The following is a 15,297-nucleotide window of genomic DNA, read 5'->3' on the forward strand; positions in this document are numbered from 1 at the left end:
ATTCTCTTCTAAGCAAGTCTTTTCTCAAAACCTCAACAATGATTCATGGAAATAAAATTACATTTATGTTCATTTAAGGTTGCTGTAAGCAAATTTTTAAAGTACATCATAATGCCTTAAAATCTAGAAAATATATAGGTGGGGAATTGTCAAATAATTGACTGTCAAGAAATTTTCCTATCTTTTTCAGCAACTCTACTTTCCATGTTTAAAATATCATTATAATTACTGTAATGTTACTAATTAATGACCTGAAATATATTTCTAACTATAATTCTGTATTCTTGTTGTCATTTCTCAAGTCTCTACGAAGAGCAGAAATATACTGTGATTTATTTACAGTACTTCCATTTCTCCAAAGACTTTACGTAGTTAGAAATTGTGAAGCACTCCATTTACATATTCATATTTTCCACTCTATTCTTCACGTTTAGTCAGAGTTAAGGTTGGAAATATATACTGTATATGCTCCTCAGATGGACTACATCTCTCATGATATACCGCAATCATGTGACTCCCGTGATGCATGGCATCCCTCACTAAGAAGAGAGACCATGGTATTTCATAAAAGATCTGGTCCAAATTGGGATTCCAAGCTAAAGAGGAAAACGAGGCAGCCAAACTACAACACCTGTGAGGCACCACAGCAGCATTTCAGAATCAAACATTTTAGGTTTTGAACAAAATCTTGAAGTTTTCTGTGGAAAGTTGTGATAAAAATGAATTTCTCTTCACTTTTGTCAAAGTTTTCTTATGGGGGCAAAAAATAAATACATTTTCTGACCAATTTTTCTGGAGACACGTCCCCAGAGGGTTACACAAGTATTTATTAATCAGCGGTACAGTACTGGGGATCCAGTATCCAGGTTTCTCTCTGGATCTGGGAGAGGTATGTGGTTTGTGTTGTTAGAGATAACCAAAACAGACTTAGTCATAATGATAGGCAGTGTGGTGCAGTAGCTAAGACAAGGCTTTGTCATAGCAACAAAGGTGGGTTCTGGGCCTCCAGTGACCTTGTAATAAGCTCTTTGTTCCAAAAATAGGTGTGGTGGAGGTTGTCTGGAAGATCTTCTGTCACTATTTTCTAGATAAGTGTTCATAGCCTTACTCCAAAATAAGGGTTGTGGATTGCATAGGAATTTAAAACAGCACTTATAGGTGAGTTTGAGTGATCAGTCTTTTCTCTTATCGCTCAGAAAGCTTTCTTCTGAACAACAGAGGTATTTGCTAAGAGTCTCTCTCATATTTGTATCTTCTCTGGATGTAGAGAGTGACAACGTGTTATACCATCAATTTGAAATTGGGCCGCTTCAGACTGGCAAACAAGTTCGCTGTTACCACTTTAAAGTACCTTCCTTTAGAAGCTATGCACTTCCCTAAAAAAAGAATTCTGGGAATCTCTGTTATGAGAACAATGATACATGAAATTTTTGACCATAGCTGAAATCTGATCTTTCTGCTAGATAAGCACAAAGAAAAGACACTCCCGAGGGGGAAAAAGGTTGCCCACTATCTATTTTTCATAGCTTATTATGAACTTTCCAGAATTTCACATTGCACAATAAATACACCAAATAATCTGTAATTAACCAAATATTATAATCAAACTTTCAAAAACTCCAGATATGCTCCATTCTTTCTAATATCAAAATGAAATTATTTAATGGAACCATAATCATGGTGCAGCTACCACTGCACCATAATACTCCATTGGATTTTTCTCAGTGTTAGACTTAGACTTTCTCCAGGGACAAAACGAGAGCCAAACTGTCTGATCTGTTACTGAAATAGTGGGTGTGGATAATGGAGAGCAGAATATGTCCTGGTAGATACACAGAATTCTGAACACAGAAGATAAGGAATGTTTTCTAGTCTCAGTACAGTGGTTCACTTCAGGGCTGCTGTGTTAGAAGCGCTAGTATTTAAGAATTCAGAGGCAAGATAGAAAAAAACCAAACTTCATTAAGTGCTTAATTCAACTGCACATGCATGGGAACCTGGGACTTCTGCTCAGCAAACTCTTCAACTAGATGTAGAGTAGTATACTCAAGCAATGAATCACAATTTAAGGTCAACAATGTTCATTAACTGAGGATTCCCTCAGGGCAGGGGATACTTTTCAGGAGCATTGAATCGGACAAAATAATCTTTTTATGGGTGTTGAATACACCAGACTTGAACAGCATTGACAAGACAAGGGCAGAAGACATTCCATCCCAATTTCAGGTTCTTACAAGTCTGCAACTAAGGAAAACAAGACCTGCATAGCATGAAGGTGCTGAGGCCATTGCAGCATGTGCTCCTCTTCCTCGCTTTTTTTCTTTTATTGTGTTGAGCTTCTTTACCACTCTGTGATCAAGTCTGTATAATAATTAATTCATTATCCCTCCTGAAGACTGCACCTTGCAAATGAGCATGTCAACTCACTTGCCAAACATTAATTAGCAAAATCTCACAAGACCCTTTGGAAGAGAAGAAATAGATCCATTTCCTGATGAATAAACTAACTTGCTCCAAGTCATAGAGAATGTATGGGAAGGGAAAGGGAGAATACAAGCAGCCATTCCTCCTCGATTGCACTGACCACTAGAGTTGACAAGACATGCAAGGAAAATATATTGCAGTCTCTCCTTCACATGCACTTTTAGCAGTGGTCTGTGGCAGAGGTGGGACTTAAACTCAGAAGTCTGAATTTCCAGCCCTCTCTGATAACCAGTAGATCACATTCTCACAGAGATACTGCAGCCACCAGCCAGATACATTTAGGATATGAAAAGGAATTCAAACTGTCTGCTCCAAAATAAAAAAGTCATTTCTACCTAGCACATTAAAAGAAATAGTCCCAGTAGCTCATACAATGAGCTGAACCGATCAGGGCAGAACTGTTGCCCTCTACCCTCTTAGCTTTAGAAATTTCTCTCGGCCTCCCCAAGTGTTTTTCCAAAATATTTTCCTCTGCTTCATTGTTTTAATTCTTTCTGGAGCAGCCAGCGTTAACTTGGTTGGCTGTTGCACCTCTCAGGATACATTTATATTTCTCTTCCCTCCACTTTTCATTTTTATACATTTCCCTTTCTGTTTCTTAGTATTTCTGTGCTTCACTTCGTGCTCAGAGTTTGACGGTCTTTGTTTCAGATTTAGCTACAGTAGAATTTTTGAGGGAGTCAGCAAGCATGTGGACCAATGGGATCCGGTGGATACAGGATATAGTGTACTTAGATTTTCAGAAAGCCTTTGACAGGTTCCCTCCCCAAAGGCTCTTAAGCGAAGTAAGCCTCATGGATAAGTAACTGGTTAAAGGATAGGAAACAAAGGGTAGGAATAAATGGTCAGTTTTCAGAATGGAAAAGGATAAATAATGGTGTCCCCCACGGGTCTGTAGTGAGACCAGTACTATTCAACATATTCATAAATGATCTGGAAAAAGGGGTAAACAGTGAGATGGCAAATTTTCAGATGATACAAAACCATTCAAGATAGTCACATCCAAAGCAGATGCCGAAGAGTTACAAAGGGATCTCACAAAATTGGGTGATTGGGCAACAACATGGCAGATGAAATTCGGTGTTGATAAATGCAAAGTAATGCACATTGCAAAACATAATCCCAACTGTACATATATAATGATGGGGGTCTAAATTAGCTGTTACCACTCAAGAAAGATCTTGAAGTCATTTGGATAGTTCTCTGAAAACATCCACTCAGTGTGCAGCGGCAGTCAAAAAAGTGAACAATGTTGGCAATCATTAAGAAAGGGATAGATAATAAGAGAGAAAATATCATATTGCCTCTATATAAAACCATGGTACGCTCACCTCTTGAATACTGTGTGCAGATGTGGTCACCCTTTCTCATAAAAGATATAATGGCATTGGAAAAGATTCAGAAAAGGACAACAAAAACAATTAGTGATATGGAACAGCTTCTGTACGAGGAAAGATTAATAAGATGGACTTTTCAGCTTGGAAAAGAGATGACTAAGGGAGGGATATGATAGGTCTATAAAATCATGACTGGTGTGGAGAAAGTAAATAAGGAAGTGCTATTTACTCCTTCTCATAACACAAGAACCAGGGGTCACCAAATGAAATTAATAGGCAGCAGGTTTAAAACAAACAAAAGGATGTATTTCTTCACACAATGCAGTCAACCTGTGGAACTCTTTGCCAGAGGATGTTGTGAAGGCCAAGACTAGTATAGAGTTCAAAAGGGAACAAGATAAATTTATGGAGCATAGGTCCATCAATGGCTATTAGCCAGGATGGACAGGGATTGTGTCCCTAGCCTCTTTTTGCCAGAAGCTGGGAATGGGCGACAGGGGATGGCTCACTTGGTGATTACCTGTTCTGTTAATTCTCTCTGGGAAATTGCCTCAGCCCCTGTCAGAAGACAGGATACTGGGATAGACAGACCTTTGGCCTGATCCACTATGGCCGTTCTTATGCCTTTTGTACCCTCTGGGCTAATGAGTTAAAAAGCTAATTAACTCTCTCCAACCCATCCCAGTCTATCAACTGGGCGCAATTCCCATATTCAAGTGTGCTCCAGGGCAGCTAACTGGAGTTGCAGTGGTCAGAGTGCTGTGTTGTGCAGCACTGTGTCACAAATGGGTTTGGGTGCCTCCGTTCTGTCATGTCCAAAAGCAAGAGGCTGAATTTTCAGAAGGAGAGTGAAAAGTACTTGCTGAATTCATGCCCCTTTACAGATGTCTCAGATTAGCATTTCTCCCTCCCCCACCAAATCCCCCTCCCCGCCCAATAGTCATGTTTGAAAATCTTGGCTTAGAGAAATAGGGCCAGAGCCTCTAGTTACAAATCAGCCTCAGAGCCAGCCTAACCAGCTACATGAAGATTCCCCCTGTGTAGGGTGACCCTCAAGTGGGGTGGTGGAAAACTGCTATAGTAACTCCCATGCCAACCCCTTCCCAGCTGCTTGTGCAGGGGATTTCATGCAGAATACAGCTCCACACATGCCCTGAGACTCTAATTCACTTCAGGAACCAGCCTGGTAACCAGGCAGCCCCAAGATTGAGGAGTTTAGGAGGGGTTGAGGCAATCCCTCACCTCCTGCTTAGCTATAGTTTAGCATCTGGCTGAGATCTTCAATGGATTCACACACACACACACTCAGTTCTTTGTTCCCTTTATAAAAATGTTTCTGTCCTTGATCTGACTGCAAAAAGGGAGAATACAAGCAGCCTTTCCCCGTCACTTGTATTGACTACCTGAATGGACAGGACATGCAAAGGAAAATATGCTGCATCCTCCCAGACGTGGACATTCAGCAGGGCTGGCAGCAGCACTGTGCCTCCTCATTAAAGGCACAACTGGAGTCTTAATGTTCCAGGCAAGTAGAACTTTTTAAAATTGTTTTTTGCTTGTTTGTTTAGTGCTATTGCAGATTGTAGCTGACAAGTGCAGGAGCTAGGAAGATCCTAACAGAGCTGAAAAGATTTTGCCCCTCTCTGCACTCAGACATCTAGAATTGCCAATACCCCTCCAACATTTTCCACAATCATAACATTCACCTAACAAAACAAGAGGTGGCTCAAAGGCCACTTCATGATTTTGTAATGATCAGGACACAAGAAAGCATGTCAAAGCATTTTGCAATACACCTTATCATTAGATTTGATGTTATTACAGAATTTCTGGTATCAATTAAATTTCACTGGCTGAGATGTTGACATTTCTCCTAACACATCATTTTCTGCCAGCTCTATTTCGAAGGCAGTCGAGGATGCTGGACTGAAATTAAAGAGAAATGTAGGTTAAAAGAAACCCAACTATATTTCTTAGAGCATGTGATTGATGAAGAGGAGTGAGAGCACATCCAGCAATACTCAATCCCTAAAGTAATATCAGAAAATGCAATTGTTCAATATGATGGAGTTTTGGAACAAATTAATACCCAACTTATCCTCAAAAAGCCAAGTTCTTTATGAACATCTTCAAACTAGTTTGTGGGGGGCTAAGAAACCACAAGATGATTGTGCTTTTTGAGGACCTAAAGAAGGTATTCATCACATCACCAGTACTGGTGTCTTATGTTTCCAAGTCAAAAGCAGTGCCAACCACTGTGGTCGCAGTGGGGCGCTACTCCGAATAACAGAAATGATTGGAACCCAAAGCCACATTATCTCAGCCAGCTTTCAGACACTAAGACAAGTATGCCTAAGTAGTTAGAATGTGGCAAATGTATAGATGTACATGAAACCCACAAGGTCTGAAGAAGGACTCTGTATAAGCTTGAAAGGGGTCTCTTTCACCAACTGAAGTTGGTCTAATAAAAGATATTATCTTATCTATCTTGCTCTCTAATGAGGCCACTAGACATTTGCAGTTTCTTAGTGATGTCAAGGACAGATTACAAGTTACTCATGCCATTTAAAGAATCAAGATCCAGGTGCCAGAAATTTCTCATGATTGAGCCTTAAAGTCATTCAAGCATATGCATCAGAAAAGTCTCTAGTGGTGGTCTCTGAAGAGTCCTTCAGATTCCCTAGATGCTCAGGACCATACGGAAGCACACCTAGCTGTCTGACATATACTGTGTGTCCAGGGCCTGGGCCAACAAGCCTAGGCTTTGGGGCTGGGAGGAAAGGGTTAATGGGCAGGGACCAGAACTAAAGTCCATTGGGCTTCCAGAAAACCTTCCAGGAACTTTTAAAACAGGAGGAATAGGAGATCAGTTGTTGGCTCTCCAACCACTTCTACCAGCCAAAAAGCCACACAGTGGAATCCAGCTGCCTGTAAAGGATTCTTCTAAACCAGTGAGACTCTATTTAACTCAAAGGCTCAAAAGCCACTTGCCTCATCTCAATAGAGGGAGAGTTTTGAGACTGAGTCTGGGTAAACCCTGAAGAGGATTTTTTCCTCCCTGATTTGTCAGAGTTTCTCCTGTTTTGAAAGACTGCTTGCCCACAGTACCATTTTGAGAAATTTGCCAGCCTCACCACAAAAATGAAAACTGATTAAAACAGCCGCTAGTGCTGATCCACAACTGCTAACTGTATCCGAATGTATAAGACATGTTTAGCCCAGTTTTCCTGTCGCTCCACAGCCTTTTACAATGTGACACAGAGAAAAGGTGTTGGAGGGATGCCGAGAGTGAGCCTGAATGGCAGTGTGGTGAACCAGCACAGGGCAGAACCTAGAATACAAAGTGGAACCATAAGTCTCTAGATGTGAAGAAAAAGGACGTGTCTCTCTGGTAGTCGCTGATTAATTTTAAACCTGTAGAAATTTTACTTTTCCCTAATGTAACCCTTCTGAGAGGCAGAGTTGACAGCAACAAGGGCCAATTTCAGTACATAGTGGTTCCCTTTCAACAGTACAATGCAAAACCGGCTTGAGCCCTCCCCCAGTGACCTGGGAAAATTACACAAACACCCCTGGGTTCCTCAAAGAGGCAATACTTCCCCTCTCATAAGCACAGAGTCTCGGTGTAGCAAAAGTCTTTAATAACAGGAGGTAAACAACTCAGCATTAAATTGGGAAAACACCACAACTAGGGTTCATAAACACAAACCATGAACCAGAAGACCCCCCAGGAAGATTGGGCTGTGTCCTTTACCTTTGGTTCTTGAGTCCAGTGACCCAAAAGTCACCCAACCCACAGTTTCTGTCCTTGGTCAGTGCAGCCCTAGAGTTCAGAAGTTCCTCTGCAGAGTTTACCTCCCAGCCTGGGTGGAAGCGGGGGAATTATGGGGGCACCTAACATGCTCCTCTGCTCAAGTCAACAGCTGATTGCCACACCTCTCTGTGGGGTTCTGCTCTTGTCTTCACAGCCAGCCATGCCTCTCTGCCAGCCATCCTGTTGGCCGCTCCTCTCCACTAGCTGTCCTGCTGGCCACTCACCAATATGCCTTCAGCCTCCCGCCCCCCCACCCCCCGCAACACAGTGCTCAGTGATTTCAGCTGTTAATAGGGGAGCCTCAGTGCTGGTGCCCTCAGAATCACTAGCCCAAAGTAGATGTAGTAGAACACCTCATGTGATGTATTTACATATTCTTTTCCACCACTTTTATAGACTTCAGAGCTCCTGAGGCACTCGCACAAGCAAGAAACACCTCCCACTCTTTTTCTCCCCTTTTGTGCTTTCTTCCTGTAGAGCAGTTTTTAAACTAAGGACCAGAGCCGTACCTATTATAAAAACAAACCTATATTTTACCTCGTAGCGTGGAATATAGATATTGCAAGTAAGATTAATGCACGCAGCAGCTTACAAGTATTTTATAGAATATAAACCAGTAGTTCTCAACGTATTTACCATTGTGGGCCTCAGGGGCAGCATCCAATACTACCTGTATGGCCCTGAGGATGTCACATGGGCTGCAGCTGTGTGCTGATTGGGCCACAGTTGAGAACCACTGGAACACTAAACACATCCTTACAAGTGTAAGCAGAGTCAGGATAAGCTCTACCCTGACATCTGGTGGAAAGAATTTCAGAGAATGTATTTGCATAGGCACGCCTACCCTATCCCAGACTGCTGAGCTGTGGGACTGCTTGGTGACAAATGACTCACCCTCAGTTGGGTGGTACTTGCTAGACAAGGGACATGGGTTCCAAAACCCAGTGAACTGAGAGAGGCTGGGGACAGGTATCTGTGCCTGGTGGTGCAGTCTCCTTGTGGAGTCAGCAGCACCATTTCCACCCCCTCCTCTCTCCACTGTGGAATGTCAGAGTTGATTTTTTTACTCCCGCAAGAATCTAAATACAGGTTACTGAGCTGAGCTCATTTTGGGCTAATGGTGCAGTAGCAGTGGTGCTCTCCTACTAAGAGCTGAGATCACTGAGAGTTGAAATCACTAAAGAGCTGAATTTACTGAGCTGAGAGCACTGAGTACTGTGCTAACTAGTAGGGGAACATGAAGCTATACTGTGGAACCGAGCAGCTGACGGAGTGGAGCAGTTGTGGGGACGGCTTGAGCGGATCACGGGACAGCTGGTGGCAGCGGAGCGGCTGGCAGAGCGGAGTAGCTGTGGGACGGGTGGAGCAGCCCACAGAGCGAACGGAGCTGAGCAGTTTGCAGGGAGAACTAGAGCAGCTGGTGGAGCGAAGCAGTTTCTGAGGATGGCTGGAGGAGCAGAGTGGAGCGGCTGGTAAAGTGGAGCAGTTCGTGGAGAAGGCAGAAGCAGAACCCACGGAGAGGCAGGGCAGTTGGCCCCGGACCACGTAAGGTGCCCCTTTCTACCCAGGCTGGGGGGAGGGACCTCTACAGATAAACTCTCAAATTCTGGGGTGGCATTGACCAGAGACTTTTGGGTTGTTGGACTTCGGGGTGATTGGACTTAAAACCCTAAGGGGAAAAAGGACAGTGCCAAACGTACTTGGAGGTGGGTTTTTGTTTATGGTTTGTGTTATAACCCTGTTTATGGTGTTTCTCCAATGGGATGCCGCATTGATTCCTTCCTTTATTAAAAAGATTTTGCTACACTCAGACTCCGTGCTTGCGAGAGGGGAAGTACTGCCTCCTAGAGGCGCCCAGGGGGGTGTGGTATGTGAGTGTCCCAGGTCACTGGGTGGGGGCTTGAGCCGGTTATGCATTGTGTTACTGAAACGGAACCCCTGGATACTGAACCCGGCCCTTCTTGCTGCCAACTCAGAGGGGCAGAAGGGTTACACAAGTCTAGAAACTATCTTGAACAATATTAACATATAGCTGAACTGATCTGGTTTCCAGCTATGAATTTGTCAGTGCCAAGCTGATGCCTATAGACTTGGCAAGATCTGCCATCTGATTTACCAGCATCACAGTGAGCCATTTTGGAAAAGTAGACCATCATCAATCAAAACCATTATACATTTTTTGGACGCTGATAATTCTACAATAAGGTCTACGCTCCCCAGGGTCAAGATGGGCTACCCAAGGGCTGGAGAAGGCCACAGGGCTTGTAGCATGGGGTTTTGGTGTGGCACAAACATCACAGGAGGCAATGAATGACTGTATTATTGGGTGCATCCAGGGCCACCAAAAGGACAGGATATTAGTTATTAGGTCTTGAAGAGCCCCACCATGTGTTCTGCTAGGGGAAAATCTTGGCATGGTTATAGGACTGAACCCTTCTGGGTTCTGTGGTAACAGATGCATTCCCTTACATACATGATCCCTTCCCAGGAGTCATGCAGTTGCTTGTTTGTCAGGTAGGTTTCCTGAAGCAGAGGCAATGGGTATTAAACTTAGTATATCCTGGTGACAAGCTGCACTGAGAAAGTTACAGGATTGGAGAATGGGAGTTGGGTCCTGGCTGGGGCTTGATGGGTTAGTACCATGGGACAGGGCATCTACCTTGCCATTTTGGGATCCTGGGCGATATGTGATAATGAAATCCAATTGTGAGAAAAACAGGTCTCATCAAAGCTTCTGTTGGATTAAGTCCTTTGCTCTATGTAGATATTCCAGATTTTTATGGTCAGTGAATACCTGGACCAGGTGACGAGCTCCTTCCAAGTAGTAACATCATTCTACAAAGGTGTTTTTTTATTGTCAGGATTCCTTGTCAAGTATTTTGCAATTTAACTCTGTGGGAGTGAACTTCCTTGAGTAATGACAGTTAGCCCATGTGATTGCTTGGGACCAATTTGCTGGGAAAGGACAGCCCTGATCACTGTACTGGAGCATCAGCTTCTACAATAAAGGCTTGTGTGACATTGGGGTGAGCCAATATGGGTGCTGTAGTAAAGCGAGGTTAGCTGTTTGAATGCATGCTGGGCATGGAGAGACCAATGCAATTGGGCATTTTTCTGGAGGAGAGGTTCAATTTTTTGTGAAAAAAATCAGGACAAACTATCAATAGAAATTGGCGAACCCCAGGAAGTGTTGCAGGTCACATACCATATAGGGAATCAGCCAGTCCTGGATGGCTTGGACCTTGCATGGGTCCATCTGGATCCTTTCTGGAGATAAGATGAAGGCCCAGATCTCCATGGAGGCCTGATCAAAGGCACATTTCTTGAGCTTGGCATGAAGGTCATGCTGCTATAAGCATTTCAGGACTGTTTGGATGTGAGCAGTAAGCTGTTCAGGATAGTCAGAAAAGATCAGTGTGTCATCTAGGTAGACTACTCTGTACTGGTCTAACATATTTCAGAGCACAACATTTATAAAATGTTGGAAGTTGGCCAGGGTGTTGGTCAATCTGAAAAACATTACAAGACATGCACAGAGGTGATATTGGGTCCAGAATGTGATTTTCGACTCATCCCCTTCCCTGATTTGCACAAGGTTGTTTGTCCCCCATAGGGCCAATTTAATGACTATGCAGGCAGCCCCTACACAATCTAGTGGCTCAGGAATCAGGAGCAGAGGGTAGCAATCCCTGATGGTTATCTGATTCAATGAACAATAGTCAATGCACAATCAGAGGCTGCCATCTTTCTTCTTGATAAACAGGACTAGTACACCAGCTGGCAATGTTGACTTGAGGATGAACCATCAGGCAAAGTTCACATGAAGGTATTCTTGGAGCACTGTCAGCTCAGGTTCTGACATGGCATTAATTAGTCCAAATGATATCTTGGCTCCAGGCTGCAGCTGTATTGTGCAGTTAGGTGCAGAGGTAGGGTTTCTGCATTCTTCTTTACAAAACTATTGACATAGCCTTGGTATTTTGAGAGGAGTTCAGATGTAGCTTCAGCAGAAGTTTCTGTCTGGACGTCACTCCTAGCTGAGTCTGTCAAGGTTTGGATGCTGCTACAGAGCTGCCAACAAAACTCTGATGGAAAATAGACTTCCTTTGCCTGCCACCAAATGAGTAGTTTCATAGAATATCAGGGTTGGAAGGAACCTCAGGAGGTCATCTAGTCCAACCCCCTGCTCAAAGCAGGACCAATCTCCAACTAAATCATCCCAGCCAGGGCTTTGTCAAGCCTGACCTGAAAAATCTCTAAAGAAGGAGATTCCACCACCTCCCTAGCTAACCCATTCTAGTGCTTCACCACCTTCCTACTGAAAAAGTTTCTCCTCATATCCAACCTAAATCTTGAGACCATTACTCCTTGTTCTGTCATCTGGTACCACTGAGAACAGTCTAGATTCATCTTCTTTGGAATCCCCTTTCAGATAGTTGAAAGCAGCTATCAAATCCCACCCCCTTGCATTCTTCTCTTCTGCAGAGTAAACAATCCCAGTTCCCTCAGCCTCCACTCATAAGTCATGTGCTCCAGCCCTTTAATCATTTTTGCTGCCCTCCACTGGACTCTTTCCAATTTTTCCACAAGTTGTGGAGGGCCAGCCCAGAGGATCAGTGGATAATAGATCACATCAAATTGTGATGTTCCTCAGGGACCCTGAAGCACAGCCTCCGGGGGCGCTGTTTCCTCCATTACTGGATCAGATGACAACCATCAGTAGTCTGTAAGGAGTGGCCTTCTGTTTCAGGGAAATGTGCAGGATCCAGGATGCTGCTGTACATAAGAAGCAGTCAGCTGTGCCCAAGTCAAGGATGGGAATTTGCTTGGATGTGCCAGGTATGTGCAATTGGATTGGCACCTGCAACTGGGAAGCCCTGTGGCAGGGCTCTGGGCATGTTTCACTCAAGACCAAAGTATGGGGGAGGCTCTTACAACAGTGTTACTTGCTCCTGCAATAGCTGATTCTCCAAAGTCAGCTGAATGACATGGGCCTACAGAGCTTGGTTATCTGCCTGAAGGTGAGCAGTCCATTCAGACATGTCTGGTGCTCCCCCTGCAAGAAAGTTAATGCTGTAGAGAACTCATCCTGTTAATTCTCTAGATTCTTTGCTAGTGTCATCTGCAGTATTTTTCACATCTTGATATCAGCAGTTGTTATACTGTTTACAGCAAAAGGTATTCTAAGCTGAAACTCAACATACACAGTACATTTTAATGTCTTTCACAACCATATGTTTACACAGTATAGTATGTATATCCTGTCTTTCACACTGATAACATACAGTATTTTGTAAATAACCATCTGTTTCTTCATCCTCAGGCTAGCAAAAGATCAACAGTTTTTCAGTGAAGAAGAGATGGAGATATGGAAGACAACACAGAACTGCAGTCATGATGATGCCACACCATGTACAAATGATGGCAAACAATTTGCATCCCTGTTTCTGCCACCTCTTTAGTCCTTGGTGCTGATATTTGGCCTCGAGAGCAATGTGCTTGTTGTACTGATCCTGATAAAATACGAGAGGCTGAGAAGCATGACTGACATCTATCTGCTGAATCTGGCGAATTCCAATTTACTCTTTATTCTTTCCCTGTCATTTTGAGCTTACTATGCAGCACATGAGTGGGATTTTGGAAATGCAATGTGTAAAATTCTTTCAGGGGTCTACTACACTGGCTTCTACAGTGGAGACTTTTTGAAAATACTTTTGACAATAGATAGATATCTGGCAATTGTCCATACAATGTTTACTATAAAACTTAGGACAATAACCTCTGGCATCCTCACAAGTGTTGTAATTTGGGTTGTTGCAATATTAGCCTCTCTTCCAGGCTTAATATTTCACATTGTTCAAAAGGAAGGTGTTGGACCTGCAGCTCTCATAATCTGTCAGTCCATGAAAGAAAATAGAAGCAATTCTTGATTTTAAAGATGAATATCCTGGAACTTGTCATTCCACTGGTCATTATGATCTTCTGCTATACAGAGATTATAAATTACTACATTACTGAGATGTAGGAAGGAGAAAAAACATATGGCAGTCAGGCTTATTTTTATCATAATGAAGTGTTATAGTGAAATGTCTATTTCAGTTAAACTGCGTTCTCTATGTCCATTTTTATTGTGCTGTGAATTCTTGTGCTATGATTATTATGCTTCTTTATCTTTGAGTGTTCCTAAACGTTGTTTATAAAACCATTGTTTGAAAAGCTATTGAAATATTGAATTTGAAATATTGCATATTTCTCTTTGTCTTTGAGGAAAAGGGGCTTTAGCTCTGATCTCTGAGAAAGGGCAGGGATTACTCCTTACACGGACACCAAGGGAAAACACATAACCAGAAAGGGGGTGGAGAGCAAGTGGAGTCATGGACCAGAACCCTCCCTCACACCAATCCACAGAGAAATGAAACCTACTGGGTATGGAGTTGCTGTGCTATGCTAAAAGAGGTTGCAGCTGGTGCCAACCCTGTGCACCAAGAAGCTTGAGGAGGGATTGGGCACTTTGACCTTTGAAAACACTTTTTTTTTCATATTTTCAGGAGCAAATATCAGTTTTGGTGTCTTTTTAAAATCAGGTGGGCTGAAAGTGAATGAGGATATATTATATAGCACTGGGGAACAGGCTGGATTCTTCCACAAGCCAGCTCTGGCCACCAGACAATCTCTTGGTGCTGCTTAGGAGGTATAAAGTGACTTTAGCTAACCAGAGAATCTAGCCTTTAAAGTTTTATATCTAGAACGTACTAAACATTTACAGTTTAACACGGAGAAGTGTTTGTTGTTCTACATCCCTCTCCATGCTCCACTCCTTTCCCCCACAATTTCCCTGCCTGCCCTAGATGCCTCCCTAGGCCTTCTCTACAGTACACAATTTTGTCAGCAAAAGGCAGCTTTTGCCCACAAAACAGAGGAGGTCTACACACTAAAAAGGTACTTTTGGCGGCAAAACTCTGCTGTTTTGCCGACAACATTAAACCACCTTGACAAGAGGCAAAGAGCTTTTTGCAACGAAGTTAAAGTGACAAAGTGCCAGTGTAGATGCTGTTGTTCATTATGTCAACATAATTGGCCTCCCCCAGTATCCCACAATGCCCTGGGTGACCACTCTGCTCACTCTTTTGAACTTGACTGCCCTGCACATAGTTGCAGACATGCGCGCCTCCCCTTTCAAAGCTCCAGGAAGTTCTGACAGCTGAGCTTGCTGCTCAGCTCCAGCAGCAAAGAGCAAATCATTAACATGTAATCCTTCTGTTCTCCCCTGCACTAGGTACACAGTGACAGGCAGACTGCTGCTGTGAGGATGTGGAGGAACTGCAGTGCTGTGCCATTGGGGCTGCTCTGTTGTGCTGCTTTTGCTTTGACATTCCTCAGCACGGAGAGCTCACAGAGCTGCTGAGGATGCCACTCCTGGCAGCTGAGGAGGCTGTGGGAGAACTCAGAGGGAATCACAGAACCATATTCTATTGGGTTCCAGGGAGGTGGGCAGGCTCAAGCCCACCCATGACTAAAGAATCCTCCCCCAGCCTATGAGGAGTATCCACAGGGCCCAGAAACTCAAGTAATTACAGGGGACAATGGAAAAAATAACAGGGACGAGTGTGAAGGTCAAAGGGTCAAAAATAAGGAACCTAAAGGGGACACCGAGCAGAGAAT

The 15,297-nt window shown here is 43.4% G+C and overlaps 1 pseudogene; it reads left to right on the forward strand.

Annotated features, from left to right (window-relative positions):
- The first annotated feature begins 12,995 nt into the window (after positions 1 to 12,995).
- Positions 12,996 to 14,922, forward strand: LOC127044628 (C-C chemokine receptor type 5-like; annotated as a pseudogene).
- Positions 14,923 to 15,297: the final 375 nt, after the last annotated feature.

The sequence above is a fragment of the Gopherus flavomarginatus genome, chromosome 2 (assembly GCF_025201925.1).
Source record: "Gopherus flavomarginatus isolate rGopFla2 chromosome 2, rGopFla2.mat.asm, whole genome shotgun sequence".
In the NCBI taxonomy this organism is placed as follows: domain Eukaryota; kingdom Metazoa; phylum Chordata; order Testudines; family Testudinidae; genus Gopherus; species Gopherus flavomarginatus.